Source organism: Manis javanica, chromosome 11 (genome assembly GCF_040802235.1).
Source record: "Manis javanica isolate MJ-LG chromosome 11, MJ_LKY, whole genome shotgun sequence".
In the NCBI taxonomy this organism is placed as follows: Eukaryota; Metazoa; Chordata; class Mammalia; order Pholidota; family Manidae; genus Manis; species Manis javanica.
In genome coordinates this window covers 70,138,271-70,153,902 of record NC_133166.1, presented here as the reverse complement: position 1 = coordinate 70,153,902, position 15,632 = coordinate 70,138,271, and the positions used below count along the sequence as shown (strand labels likewise).

The following is a 15,632-nucleotide window of genomic DNA, read 5'->3' as shown; positions in this document are numbered from 1 at the left end:
AAGACTGATCGAGTAAAAGTCTTAGAGCTGGATGAACTGAGTGATTAGGGGAGTTGGGGTTTGGACCCCCTCCCCAAGCCCAGGTAACTCTTAGAGTGGAGGGGACTCCTGCTGACTTCCTTATCAACACCAGAGTGCAATATTTGGTCCTCCACACCCCAAAAGGAAAACTAGTGAGCAAGAAGTCCTGGGTACAAGGGGCAAGTGGTATGAGCCAGTATTCATGGACTACCCGAAGAATAGTAGATTTAGGGATGGGACAGGTATCCCACTCCCTTGTGGTGATACCAGAATGCCCCTACCCACTGTTGGGATGGGACTTACTGACAAAGATTGGAGCTCAGATAACTTTCAGACAAGGGGGGGCGTCAGGTCACTGATGGCAAGGGCCACCCTATCCAGGTCCTGACCATGAAACTAAAAGATGAATACCGCCTCCACCAGAGGGTGCTCCTGAGAGAGGATAACATGGACAGATGGCTACAAAAGTTCCCCACAGTTTGGGCAGAGACAGCAGGGATAGGACTAGCCACTCACAAGACTCCAGTCCTAGTAGAGCTCAAGCCAGGAGAAGGTCCGGTAAGTATCAGGCAGTACCCCATGTCTCAGAAGGCCCAGAAGGGAATCCAGCCACACATCTGGAGACTACAAAGCCTAGGAGTGCTAGTTCCCTGCCAGTCTGCCTGGAACACCCCCCTACTGCCAGTCAAAAAGCCTCACACGAATGATTACCAATTGGTACAGGACCTCCAGGAAGTAAACAAGAGAGTCATGAGCATACACCCAACTGTTCCCAACCCATATACTCTCTTGAACTCCTTGGTGCCCTCCAGAGTTTGGCATACTGTACTAAATTTAAAAGACGCCTTCTTCAGTCTGCCAGTAGCACCCCAAAGCCAACCCTTGTTCGCCTTTGAGTGGCATGATCTGGAGGGCTATAGTGGGCAGCTCACCTGGATACAGCTGCCTCAGGGGTATAAAAATTCGCCCACCATCTTTGACGAAGCACTACACAAAGACCTAGGTGAGTACAGAAGGGAGCACCCTGGCCTCACCCTCCTACAGTATGTAGATGACATCCTGATTGCTGCCGAGACTGCCAAAGACTGTGAGCAGGGGACCCAGGACCTGCTGACAACCCTGGGGGCTTTAGGATACCAGGCATCCATGAAGAAAGCTCAAGCATGCAGGGAGAGGGTAAGTTACCTGGGATACATCCTGGAGGGCAGACAGCGGTGGTTATCAGATGACAGAAAAGAAACTGTCCTGAAAATCCCTACTCCCACCTCCCGAAGGGAAGTAAGAGAATTCCTAAGGTTGGCCGGCTACTGCTGCCTCTGGGTTCTGGGTTTTGCTGAGATCGCCAGACCGCTATATGAGGCTACCAAAGAGGGGAAAGCATTTAAATGGACTGGAAAGGAAGAAACTGCCTTTATTCAGTTAAAAAGAGCCCTCCTAGATGCCCCAGCCCTGGGCCTGCCAGATATTATGAAGCCCTTCCACCTCTTTGTAGATGAACACAAGGGAATAGCAAAAGGGGTTCTAACTCAAACCCTAGGCCCCTGGAACCTGGGTAGCTTATTTGTCCAAGAAGCTGGACCCAGTGGCTGCTGGCTGGCCACCATGCCTAAGAATTATTGCGGCGACTGCACTCCTAGTCAAAGACGCAGACAAACTGACCAAGAGATCTGGATCATGATCCCACACGCCATTGAAGGGGTCCTGAAACAGCCTCCTGATACATGGATGAGCAACGCACGTATGACTCATTACCAGAGCTTCCTACTCAACCCTCCAAGAGTACAGTTCCACTCCAGTGCAGCCCTAAATCCTGCGACCCTACTGCCTGACCCTGACCTAGATGCTCCACTACATTACTGTGCAGGGATCTTGGAGCAAGTACACAGATTCCAGATGGACCTAACTGGCCTCTTCCTGATACCAAAGCTACTTGGTTCACTGATGACAGCAGCTTTGTGCGGGATGGACACAGGTATGTGGGTGCAGCGGTGGTCACCGAAGCAGACACTGTGTGGGCAGGGGCTCTACCCTCTGGAACATCAGCGCAGAAAGCAGAGCTCATAGCCCTCACCAAGGCGCTGACACTAGGAGCTGGAAAACGGCTCAACATCTACACAGATAGCCATTATGCGTTTGCCACAGCCCATGTTCATGGGGCAATCTACCAGGAGAGGGGTTACTGACAGCAGAGAGACGGACTATAAAAAATAAGCAGGAGATACTTGACCTTATGGCTTCCTGCCAAGTTGGCCATTATCCACTGCCAAGAGCACCAGAAAACTGATGACCCAGTAGCAAGAGGTAACTGAAAGGCTGACCAGGAAGCCAAAGCAGTGGCCCTTACTTCAGTCCCCACCATGGCCCTACAACTATCAGACCTGAGAGAGCCAGTTTTACCAGACCAGCCCAAATATTCCCAGGAGGAGTTGCAGTGGATCAAGAGACTCCCCATGGCCCAGGAGATAAAGGGATTATGGTATACATGCGGCCAGACTGGCTTGGGGTCTCAGTATTAGAACATATGCACTGGTCTACCCACCTGGGGGCTCGAAAATTAAAAGACTTAATCTGACATGCCAGAATTAAGATTCACCAACAGGACACCAAAATAGAACAGGTTGTATCTGCCTGCAAGACCTGTCAACTCACAAATGCGAGAGCCACATTGAATGAAAAAGGAACCAGGCTCAGGGGCACCAAACCAAGAGCCCAATGAGAAGTTGACTTCACTGAAGTTAAACCAGGAAAGTATGGTTATAAATATCTTTTAGTATTTATAGACACCTTCTCTGACTGGGTCAAGGCATACCCAACCAAGCACAAAATGGCTCAGACAGTGGCCAAGAAACTACTAGAAGACATCCTATCCAGGTATGGTTTTCCTGCAATGATAGGATCAGACAATGGACCAGCTTTCATCTCGCAGGTAACACTGGCAATAGCCAAGGCTATTGGGGCAGGTTGGAAATTACATTGTGCTTATAGGCCCCAGAGCTCAGGACAGGTAGAAAGGAGGAATAGTACCCTAAAAGAGACCCTTACCAAATTAACCATAGAGACTGGCAGGGACTGAGTAGCTCTCCTGCTGTACACCCTTTACAGGGTGAGGAACACTCCTAACACCCTGGGTTTTACTCCCTATGATATCATGTTTGGCAGGCCACCCCCTATCATTCCCAACCTTAAAGCTGTACTTCTTGCTGAATTTGAAAACCAAGACTGTTTTTTTCCTTGAGAGGGCTCCAGAAGGCACACGAGGACATTTGGCCGTGCCTCCGTGCCATGTACGAAGCTGGCATGACCCTGGCACCTCATCAGTACAGGCCAGGAGACTGGGTCTACATCAAAAGGCACCACCAAGAGACCCTTGAGCCACACTAGAAGGGACCCTACATCATAGTACTGACAACCCCCACTGCTCTCAAAGTAGACAGCATCATGACCTGGGTCCATCACACCCATGTTTAGCCAGCGAACCCTTCTACAATCTGGAAAAACTTCGTCACCCAATGGACCATCAGCCAGGATCAAAACAACCTGCTCAAGCTCAGGCTACAGCACACTCAACCTGCCTGATGTTAGGAACTCTATTAGGTCTACTTGTCACTGCTCATGCTGCCAAGAGTCCCCATACCCCCCCCCTGAACATTACGTGGCAAATCACAGACACCAGTTCAGGGACAATTCTTAGTCAGATTTCCCAGACCCACCCCAGAGACACCTGGTTTCCGGAACTCAGGTTTAACCTACTAAGCCTCTTCCATCTTGAATGCACAGGACTCTGCCTCAGACCCAAGTTCTTTAACCCCAAAAACCCCCACCCCACTTTTACATCTGCCCTGAAACTTCTCGGATGTCAAGGGACCCCTGCAGATCAGCAGCAGACTATTTCTGCGCCTCGGGGTCCTGTGTCTCAACTAGACACATCTGGTGGACACCCCCAAAATCCGGTGCTCTAATCACCATCAGTCAACCACCTGCACTGCCTTGCAGCTCGAGTCCCTGTTACCCCATAAGTATCTCTTTCACAGACCAGGGAAAAAAGGCAACGTCATGGGAAACAGGTAGGACCTGGGGAATTTGTTTCTTTGAAATAGTTAAACTCGGAGCCTGAGACCCAGGTGGACTTTTTACTGTCCGAATGCAAGCAGCCCCCCCCCTTATCCTACAGTCCTCTGTGGGGTTGGACTCAACCAGGTGCTAGCTCCCTGACCTACCCTTGCCCGGGAGGTCCCACCCAGAAACATCCAGGCCCCTGCCTCATGGCCCCCCACATCCCCTGCCCCTACCGGAGCATCATTCGTGTCTCCTGCCCCAGGCCACGACTTTCCAGCTGGCCTGGAGCATAGTTGTTGGAGCATACCATGTTCTGAACACTTCCAGGCCCAAACTGACCAAGTCCTGTTGGCTCTGTCTAGATGTCCGGCCACCATATTACGAAGGTTTTGCCATCAAAGGCAATTATACAGCAGCCTCCAATCCCAACTCCTGCAGGTGATGGCAGGCTACCGCAAGGCTAACCCTCTAGGCAGTAACTGGACAAGGCACTTACATAGGCTATGTGCCCCCCTGGGGCAGTCACACCTCTGTAATGAAACCCCAATGGTCCCCAGAGAGACAGTGTATCTGCTTCCCCCTGAAAATGCATGGTGGGCCTGTTCCAGCTGCCTCGCTCCCAGTGTGCACTCCCAAGTCCTTAACTCCCCAAAAGAAGGATTCTGCATACTCGTGCAGTTGATCCCCAAACTAGCATACCATTCGGGAGAAGAAATACTTAACAGGTTAGACTCTGCTAACCTCCAAAGTAAAAGAGAACCTATTGCAACCTTAACCCTAGCTGCACTCTTAGGACTGGGGTTAATGGGGGCAGGGACTGGAATATCCTCACTCATCATTCAGGACAAAAACTAGGGAACCCTAAGGACAGTCATTGACCTACACATAGAAAAAAATTGAAAAATCAATATCTCATTTACAGGAATCCCTTACTTCCTTGTCAGAAGTAGTGCTCCAAAACAGAAGGGGATTAGACTTATTATTCATGCAACAAGGAGGACTATGTGCAGCCCTAGGGGAAGAATGTTGCTTCTATGTCAATCACTCGGGGGTCGTAAGAGAATCTATGGCCCTCATAAAGAAAACAAAAGTCAGAAAGAGAGCAATCTCAGTCCTGGTATGAATCTCTGCTCAACTGGTCTCCCTGGTAACTACCCTCATCTCAACCCTAGCCAGACCCCTCGCCATCCTACTCCTGTTACTAACCCTCGGGCCCTGTATCATCAACAGGCTGGTCCAATTTGTCAAAGACCGCATGGGGGCCATCCAACTAATGGTCCTCTGTGCTCAATACAAGCCCCTAGTAACAGAAGAAAGCCAAATAGCAATGCAGCCAGTCCCACGATTGGGCCCGTAAGCAACATGACAAGGGGGAATTGAAAGAGCAAACTGGGACCAACTCCATTTTGTTCTGTGTCCTCCATCTTGAGTAATTATGTCTCTGACCCAGCCCCGTTCCCGCTCGAACCGCACCTGGCAACTGCGCAACAGGGCCCTGACCCTTCCCCAGCCAATCGGCTAAAGCCACAACCATCACCCCACCAACTGCCCCTAGACTCCTATAAAACCTTTGTGCTTTTGAAACGCTCTCTCTCTCTCTCTCTAGCATCTCGCCGCTGCATCAGTGCAGATAGGAGATTGAGCTCGAGCTAGCTCGAATAAAGGCTCTTTGCTTTTGCACTGGACTCTGCTCCCTGGCAGTCTCTGGGGATCACGAATTCTGGGCATAACAGAGACCTGCCACCAGAGTTGTGGAACCAGGAGAGGACTGAGGACCCAGGACGCAGTTTAAAACATATACATGCAGAAGACACAAGATTCTCCAGGCATGGGGGCAATATTCCAGAGATAATCTAGGTAATCGGTTCCCTCTAGTGGTATCTCCTATTTTTGCATCACACAAACCACAAGTTAAGAAATTTGAAAGGATTTAAATTCTCCAACAATGAAATCACCGTCCTGGGAATAATGCAAACAAACACCTCCCTCTCATGGGGATTTTGATTATTTTGGTTTTTGTTTGTTTGGTTCTGTTTTGTTTCATTTCATTTCTATTTGCCTTGTTTTGTTTTAGAAAATGTCACACAACCGTGGCGGCTGGCACAAAGTTTACCTGCCCTAATTAATATAACTTGGCCAAACTTCCCTTTAGGGTTTAATTCTTATCAATGCTGTTACCCATGGAGGTGTGGTAAAGCAAGGCTTTGTGAACTACTTTTTGGGGAGCTTGATGCCTGCTTCTTTTTATCGCTGATGACTTGGAGGGCATTCCACTAGGATACAGATACTTGTTTGTGCTGTAGGACCCCAACCTCCCTGAGAAATAAGTTAGCTTAAGAGTGGCCATCTTGAAGCCCAAAAAGCCATTCTGATATATGACTCAGAGGGAACAACTGAAACCAGGTAACTCCTCTGGAAAAACAAGTTAATCAATCATGACTGCTGGCAGCGCTAACCTTTCGGTTAGTTAAGCATAAAAGCTGACCCTACCTTGCTACACCCCCAGGACGTGGCACTAACCCAGAAATCGTAGGTTTGAAAAATTACTGCCTTTGTAGTATTGTTATCTTGCTATGTAGTATTGTTATCTTGTTACTACAACATAATCTGTAACCATGGTAAATCTCTAGGGCTGAATGCCTCAGAAAATCCTATATAACCACTTAGTTGTAAGTACTCAGGGTCCTCGTTGAGACCTGCTGGACGGGCTGACTTGGACCCCAACTAGTTGGCTTCCGAATAAATTCCTCTTGCTTGTTGCATCAAGAAACGTCTTTGGTGAGTGATTTGGGGCGGCGCCTTCCTCAGGGGAATCCAACATTTGGGGGCTCGTCCGGGATCATGCGCTCACCCCGCTTCACTCCCGAAGTCGCTCTTGGAGGAAGAGGTAAGATTAGTGGCGCCTTGAGTTGTCTGTGTTCTGTCTTCTGTTTTCAGTGAGACCGGTCAGAATTCTGTAAAGGGGTACCCACTGTCTGGCAGCTGTCCCGATCCTGTAAAGGGGTCGAGACTGCGGTCGGTAGACGTACTAGGAGCACCGCAGGCTGCAACCCTGAGGGACGCCTCGGGGAGGTTGGGAGGCCAGGGACGCCTGGTAGCCTCCCGTCTGTTTTTCTGGCAAGGTGAATCTGATGAGATAGGGTTGATTTTCAGGCGCCAGGAATATCAACCCTCTGATTCCTTTCGGTTTCTGTTTGAAAATCTGAGAAAAAAAAAAAAAACAAAAAGCGGCCGCTGTGTGTCTAATCTGTGTGTGTCTCTGTTTTTTGTGTCTTTCATGTGCCTAATAATTGTTATACTGACAATGGGACAGACTCAGACAACCCCCTAAGTGTGTAAATGAATATATCTTTCTACCTCCGGATGGTATTAATGAAATTGATTTAAAGACAAGCGCTTGTGAAAATTGAGTGTTCTAAAACTTCCAGAAAACCTGATAAAAAAGTGTTAAGCATTAATGCTAATTTGGGTTTGCCTGAGACGGGCATGTCCTGGTAGTTGTCGGCTGCCTGAGTTTACCTAGAGTCATTTGAGTCATGTTATCTGCTAAATCTTTTAAGAATAGAATGCTTAGAAGCTTGGCTTTGTCTAGTGTTCAGTGGGGGTCTTGTGAGTAGGCTAGCATAGTTGTTGCAGGTAAGTGAACTGGATAAGTGTGGCAAGTGAACACCTTTTTAATTGTGTGTTGCAGTGTGTATGCCTACCTGCAGCCTGAGAATCTTTGTAGTAACTTAAAGCCTTAGAGTTTTGTTAAGTTGAGAAGATGTGCTCTGTGTTTGCTGGGAGATTGTGCTGTGAAGCTCATAGTTGCAGAAATTGTAGAATGTGTTCGTAAGTTTGTCAGTCTAGGAAATGTTGGTTTGACAGTTTGCAGTGTCCTGCTTCTCAGTGTTCACTGGAGCTTGAAGTTTCTAATAGTTTTGAGTTCTGGTTAGAACTGCTTAAAGTGATAGAGAGGGCATTTCTCTATGTTGAAAGATCACAGCAGTTTCTCATGCTTAAAGTCTCAGTGAGTTGCCATGAAATCGTAATGTTAAAGGGACTAAAAGCTAAAGTTTGTTAACAACTGTATAACCTTTATTTGCCTTTGAAATATTTTGTTATTAAAAATAATTGCATGGCCTGAAAAATTGAATTCCTAAGCAGAATAGTAACAAAGCTTTTTTCAGCTGATTAAATGCACTTAGTTAACAAACCAAAATTTATTAAACTGTAGAATCTGGACAAGATTATGTTTCTCCCAGAAAAACAGGTTTCACTGTAAAAGTTTAGATAGACGAACGTGTGACCACTTTTGAGAAAAGTTGTAATAGATTTTTTGAGAACCACCAGGTCTTCTTGTTTAATTTATATGCTGTATGTTTTAAAAAAAAAAACATGGGAGACTCTCCATATTTTTTAATGCAAATAATCTTAGAGCTTTTAATAGAATTTGCATAGCAGCTTATATCTACTATTAAAGAGTAAAACATTCTTGAAGCTTTCAGGGAAAACCTGTAAACTTAAGCACTTTCTCTGCTTTTTTGTATCTGGTCTTAGACACTTATGCTGAGTTATGTTCTTATTATTTTCACTGTTTGTAAGCTATTGATTGTAAGCCAAAGGTCATCATTTCTCAGTCCCTAAATGAAGAAGTAAAATGCCTGATCTCTTTCATCTCAAAGCATATTTCTGGTCAGATCTGGATATCTGTGTGAAAGAAAGAGACATTTAAATTTGAGATTCTGCTTAAACTTTTAAGTTGAATTTGACTATAGCCATATTCATTCTTTGTATGTATCTCTAACAGGTCTTTTGTATGCCTGGTGATATTATACTCTGCCTTGAGTTTAGACAGTTCTTTCAGCTAAATATGAATTCTTATTGTAGCTTTTTTCCCCTCCTGAAGATGAAAGCAGAAGAATCTACCATCTGCTACCATTCTCTCAAGAATGCTTAGTAACCTAGAATTAGTTTGACTTTCTGTATGTTGTCTTTAAAAATTGACAGCATCAGTCTCCCCTGCTGCCCCACTTTTTAAGATATCTTGTTTACTGTGCTGAATATATAGACAATAAGTGTGTAATGATAGTTCTAAAAAAATTAAATGCAAAAAGGTGCTTTTACCTCTAGTTAACTCTGATATTTTCCAGAGGGCCCCTGGAACATGTCAGAAGAATTTTTTCTCACTAGAGAAAGTATTTGACTAATTTGGCTTATTTATCTGATATATATATATTTATTTACCAGGAAAGCACTGTCAAAGAGAATGATGCTAAACTTTGTTACTAAATGTTTTGTATTACAGAAATATCAGAATTTCCTTATGTCAACTGTTTTACAGTAAGCTCTCATCAGATCTTTAACCATTGTCATTTGTAAGTCTTTTGTCATTTATAGTATTATCCCTAAACTGGTAAAGAACTAGATTTCAGCAGAACAGGTATTAGTTACATAAGATTACATAAACTAAAGAAAATGATTTTGTGTCTTTTTGTTTCAAATGTTGCTGGTAAAATGTTTTAACCTTGTTCTCTTAAACTGACAACAGTTTAGTAAATGACTATCTTTATGAGCAGAATTGAAACATCCTTCTCTCTACTTGATCCCTCCAGAGTTTAAAAACTTTCAGTGACTGTTTTTATATTCCATGGCAGTATGTTTATTTGCACGAGTTCAATAAGAATCTGCTTTCCTTGTGAGAAGACTACTTAAGAACACTGGTTATACTACCAGGGCTTTGACTGGAATGTCGTACCTGAGAGACATGTGCATAGACTCAGATGTGAACAACTTTAAAGAACTAAGATTGACTTTATAAAGCCAACAAAGCCCCTTGGAAGAACTGGCCTAGTACCTTGCTTACAGAGTTCCCAGCAGCCTTACCAGGTGAGTAAAGAAAGTCACTTCCTGGCAGGTGCAGAGACCTCGAGAAGAGAAGAATTCATCCAAATCTACAGGTACTGCAGGTAAAGCCTGATGGCAAGTCTGGCTTGGCTGTCTGGCCTCAAGAGGCCTTTAAAAGTTCAATCTGAAATTCCTTACAAAAAGTTCCAGCAAAGCATATTTAAAAGAACCTGTGTAATCAATTGCTCTTCTTGCTGCACCTGTGCAAATAATCAAGCCAGCTGTTAATTATTTTCTTAACCTAGTTACTTCTAGTAAAAATGAGAGTGATTTTAGAGAGAAGTATCGTTTCAATAATGTAGCCTCCTTCCAGAATAAAAAATCCAACTCCAGATGTTGCTACATAACCTAATAACACAATTTGTTTTATCTTGCCTAGAAGCCACAAAACTGCAAATAGTAATAAAAATGAAACCCAGAATAGAAGCGCCAGCCTTCTGAAGCCCTCTCAACTGACCAGTGATGGAGACCTAGCTGCACCCTTTACTGCGCCCCCTTCTCAGCACGAAGCAGCCAGAGCGGTCATCGCCCCTTTTCCCTAGCAGCAGCTAGAGTCTCTATCTGTAGAAGAAAGAATGAGACCATACCCATAGCCTTCCCTGGTAAAAACAGGTATTTAATCCCTCCTCCCAAGAGATGGTGGGCTTGTAACACTGGAGTGACCCCATGTGTCTCTACTTCTGCCTTCAACTCCTCCCGTGATTTCTGTATCATGGTCCAGTTAGTACCCAGACTAATGTATCATGATGACTTATCATTCGTGGCAGAATTAGAACCTAAACTAAGGTATAAAAGAGAGCCAGTCTCACTCACTCTAGCTGTATTACTAAGAGTAAGAGTCGCAGCCGGAGTAGGACCAGGGGCAGCTGCAATTATACAAGGAAACCAACATTATGAAGGACTAAGAATAGCTATCGGTGAAGATTTGAGAACTATAGAACAGTCTATTTCTAAACTTGAAAAGTCCCTAACCTCTCTCTGAAGTAGTGCTACAAAATAGACGAGAGTTAGATTTACTATTTCTAAAAGAAAGTAGATTGTGTGCAGCTCTAAAGGAAGAGTGCTGCTTCTATGCAGACCATACTGGAGTAGTAAGAGACTCAATGTCTAAATTAAGAGAAAGATTAAATCAGCGAAAGCAAGAACGAGAAGCTAACCAGAGCCTGTTTGAATCCTGGTTTTCTAGATCCCCATGGCTTACAACTCTAATATCCACTTTGGCAGGACCCCTGCTTATTTTAATATTGCTCCTCACCTTAAGTCCCTGCATTTTAAATCGAGTAATAACCTTTATTAGAGAAAGAGTAAGTGCTGTGCAGGTGCTAATGCTGAGACAACAGTATCATACCCTCACACAACAAGAAGAAACCAACATTCCATGATTAGAATGTTCAGAAAAAGAAGTGGGGAATGTAGGACCCTAACCTCCCTGAGAAATAAGTTAGCTTAAGAGTGGCCATCTTGAAGCCCAAAAAGCCATTCTGATATATGACTCAGAGGGAACAACTGAAACCAGGTAACTCCTCTGGAAAAACAAGTTAATCAATCATGACTGCTGGCAGCGCTAACCTTTCGGTTAGTTAAGCATAAAAGCTGACCCTACCTTGCTACACCCCCAGGACGTGGCACTAACCCAGAAATCGTAGGTTTGAAAAATTACTGCCTTTGTAGTATTGTTATCTTGCTATGTAGTATTGTTATCTTGTTACTACAACATAATCTGTAACCATGGTAAATCTCTAGGGCTGAATGCCTCAGAAAATCCTATATAACCACTTAGTTGTAAGTACTCAGGGTCCTCGTTGAGACCTGCTGGACGGGCTGACTTGGACCCCAACTAGTTGGCTTCCGAATAAATTCCTCTTGCTTGTTGCATCAAGAAACGTCTTTGGTGAGTGATTTGGGGCGGCGCCTTCCTCAGGGGAATCCAACAGTGCAATTTCATTAAAAATTAATAGAAAGGATGAAATCGAACCTTGGTATTTATGGAGCTAATAAAATTTATCTAGGCATTTTCAGTGGTCTGCTTTAATCATTAAGCTACATTAACAAGTCAGATTTAAGGAGATGCCTGTCCATAGGGACTTTATGGATTTAAGTATTACATTGGTCTTAGTATGATTTTTTAAATCATTGAGCAATTTTTTTCTAATCTGTTAGAGAATTATGGGGATTTTTATTTTAGGTCTTAGTTAAATGTACTTTTGTAAGACCCAATGGCCTTATTTCGGTCTGCGCTTCCCCCCAGTGAGGAGATGAAGGCCACAGCAGATCGATGCAACAAGCAAGAGGTTTATTATTATTCCAGCTAGCTGGGGTCTAAGTGTCTTCCCAGCACAGCAGGTTTCAACAAGGACCCCGAGCACTCAAAGCCAAGGGTTTATATAGCATTTTCAAAACAGTTAACTCATAGTAATTTTTCACAGGTGCACATTATTCTTGCAAGACATACATCCTGGGGTTAGGCAAGAGCAAGATAAGACCACTCCTCAATTGTCAGGGAGGTTCTGTACAATAAGCTTGGTATGTAAGATTAGCTGACCAAGGTAGCTGACCCAGGTTCACAGCTGCCCACCACCTGGTGTTCATGATTAACTTGTTTTTCAAGGCCTTACCCAGTTCCAGTTTTTCTTTCTAAGTCACATACTCAGAAAATGGCTTCTAGGCTCTTAAGATGGCTACGCTTATGCTAACCTATTTCTATTCTTACACTTTAATTTTAATCAAAGAAAATATCACATCTAGGGAGATACCGGTCTGGAAATTTTGTGAATTTAAGTAGCGTGCTTGTATTAATGGAAAAGATATTTTTAATTGATGAGTAGTTTTTTTCTAAGCTATTAGGGCTGAGAATATGAATAGTTTTGTTTAAAATACCAAAGAGGAGTACTCACAGACTAAGGAACTCTGCTTAGATATAATTCCCAGTAGTCGTTTTAAGGATTCTCAGTAAAAAATTAAAAGATCAGGTAAGGGATGTGGGCACCGCCCCTCATGCCCGCAGCCCCTTTTGTGGGTGCGCTGGCCTCCTGGCATGGCCCTTGGGCTGGGGCAGATGCTCCCAACCCCCAGGTATCCCCAAATCCCTTCTGTGGCCCCGCAGTTTCCCTTGATCCTGGCAGCTCGCCCCCACTCTTGTTGATCTGTCAGCTTCCCCTCCTCCTGCCTTATCCTCCACCTTCCGTCCCTGCCCCTGCCTGTCCAGAGGTGAGCCCCAAGAGATAGTCAAGAGAATTTATACTTCAGCTGCTAAGTGTGAAGCTAGTGCATCAGGGCAATTTCTGCTGTATTCTCTCATTGCCATGTAGGGTTGAGGAGGAGTTTGGAGGTACCTTTGAGTCAGAGTCTCCCTTAGTGTCAACTTTATGAAATACGCTCATTGGTTTGGTGTTGGGAGGACCAGGCTCATGTTTTCTGGCTAGATTTATAGTCATTCCCTTGGGACTTCCCTGCACATTTTCTCAAGGGTCTTCCTCATGCCTAATGTGTAATCCTTCAACATGGACCTGCTACTTTAGCTAAGATATGGCCCGCAATGAACAGTAGTAAGGTATGTGCTGATAAGAAGGCTCACCTGTGCAGTATGGAGGATAAGAGAGTACCTTACAAAAATGGGGTTTGGGAATGACCTGAAGAATTCACATGAAGCTGTGTTAAAATTGCAAGATTGGGAATTATGGTTACTGAAGAAATTTATGGCCCTGAGAATAAAAAGTGATAAAGAATATGCATCTACTTTACAGCACCTTTGTAATCAAGTCAATAAGGAAAGTACTATCCAAATGAATTATGCCAGCAATGTATCCAAGTTTTGGTTACTTATGATTCAGCAGACTGAACAACTTAGTAGGATAATGAAGACACATGCAGAGGACCTAAATTCTGGACCCTTACACCAGCTCACCATGATGATCAAAGACAAGCAGCAGGTGAAGAAAAGTTTTATAGGTGTTCATCAGCAGATAGAGGCAGAGATGGTCAAGGTTACAAAGACATAAGTAGAGAAATTAAAATCCAGCTATAGACAATTAATAAAAGAAATTAATTCTGCCAAAGAAAAATATAAGAAGCTTTAGCTAAAGGGAAAGAAACTGAAAAAGCCAAGGAACGTTATGACGAAGCCACAATGAAACTTCTTATGTTGCATAATAGGTATGTATTGGCATTGAAAGGGGCCAGCTTCACCAGAATCAGTATTATGACACTGCACTTCCTCTCCTTCTGGATTCCTTACAAAGGATGCAAGAAATGATAAAAGCGCTAAAAGGTATATTTGGTGAATATAGCCAGATAACCAGTCTTGTTACAGAAGAAATAGTGAATGTCCATAAAGAGATTCAAATGTCAGTTGAACAGATAGACCCTAGCACAGAATACAATAATTTCATAGATGTTCATAGAACAACAGCTGCTAAAGAGCAAGAAATTGAGTTTGATACTTCCTTACTAGAAGAAAATGAAAATCTTCAGGTAAATAATATTATGTGGAATAATTTAACAGCAGAAAGTTTGCAAGTAATGTTGAAAACTTTAGCAGAGGAACTTATGCAAACACAATAGATGCTTTTAAACAAGGAAGAGGCTGCCCTGGAGCTAGAGAAGAGTATTGAAGAATCTTCTAAGACATATGAAAAAAAGTCTGATGTTGTGCTTTTGTTAAGCCAAAAACAGACACTGGAAGAGCTGAAACATTCAGTGCAGCAGCTGAGATGCACTGAGGCAAAGTTTACAGCACAAAAAGAAATACTAGAGCAGAAAGTACAAGAAAATGATGGGAAAGAGCCACCTCCAGTAGTAGTCAATTATGAAGAAGATGCAAGATCAGTTACTTCTATGGTCCTATTAAACTTGTTTGTAAATACAAAGTGTAAGACCCAATGGCCTTATTCGGTTCTGTGCTTCGCGCCCCCCCCCCCCGCCCCCCAGTGAGGAGACGAAGGCCACAGCAGATCGATGAACAAGCAAGAGGTTTATTATTATTCCAGCTAGCTGGGGTCCAAGTGCCTGCCCGACACAGCGGGTTTCAACAAGGACCCCGAGCACTCAAAGCCAAGGGTTTATATAGCATTTTCAAAACACTTAACTCATAGTAATTTTCCACAGCTGCACATTATTTTGCTAGTCATACGTCCTGGGGTTAGGCAAGAGCAAGATAAGACCACCTCTCAATTGTTAGGGAGGTTCTGCACGATAAGCTTGGTATGTAAGATTAGCTGACCAAGGTTAGCTGACCAAGGTTCGCAGCTGCCCACTACCCAGTGTTCATGATTAGCTTGTTTTTCAAGGCCTTACCCAATTCCAGTTTTTCTTTCTAAGTCACACACACTCAGAAAATGGCTTCTAGGCCCTTAAGATGGCTACTCTTATGCTAACCTATTTCTATTCTTACATTCCCCTCTTCTTCTTGTACCTATTTCAATCATGAAACTAGGGGTCATCTGTTTGGTCAACACTCTGATAGTTCTGTCTCAACACCATGATTTGCACGGTGCTAATGCGTTCTTTGATAAAGGTAACTAGGCAGTTTAGGATGCAGGGGCCAAAAGTTAGAATTAATATTAAGATTATTAGTGGCCCTACTAGAGTAGAGATGAGGGTAGTGAACCATGGCGAGGAGTTGATCCAGGACTCAAACCACCCTTGGTTTTGTTCTCTTTCTCTTTTCCTTT

The 15,632-nt window shown here is 44.0% G+C and overlaps 1 pseudogene; it reads left to right on the top strand.

The window, feature by feature from the left end:
* The first annotated feature begins 9,109 nt into the window (after positions 1-9,109).
* Positions 9,110-14,911, top strand: LOC108404289 (tyrosine-protein kinase Fer pseudogene; annotated as a pseudogene).
* Positions 14,912-15,632: the final 721 nt, after the last annotated feature.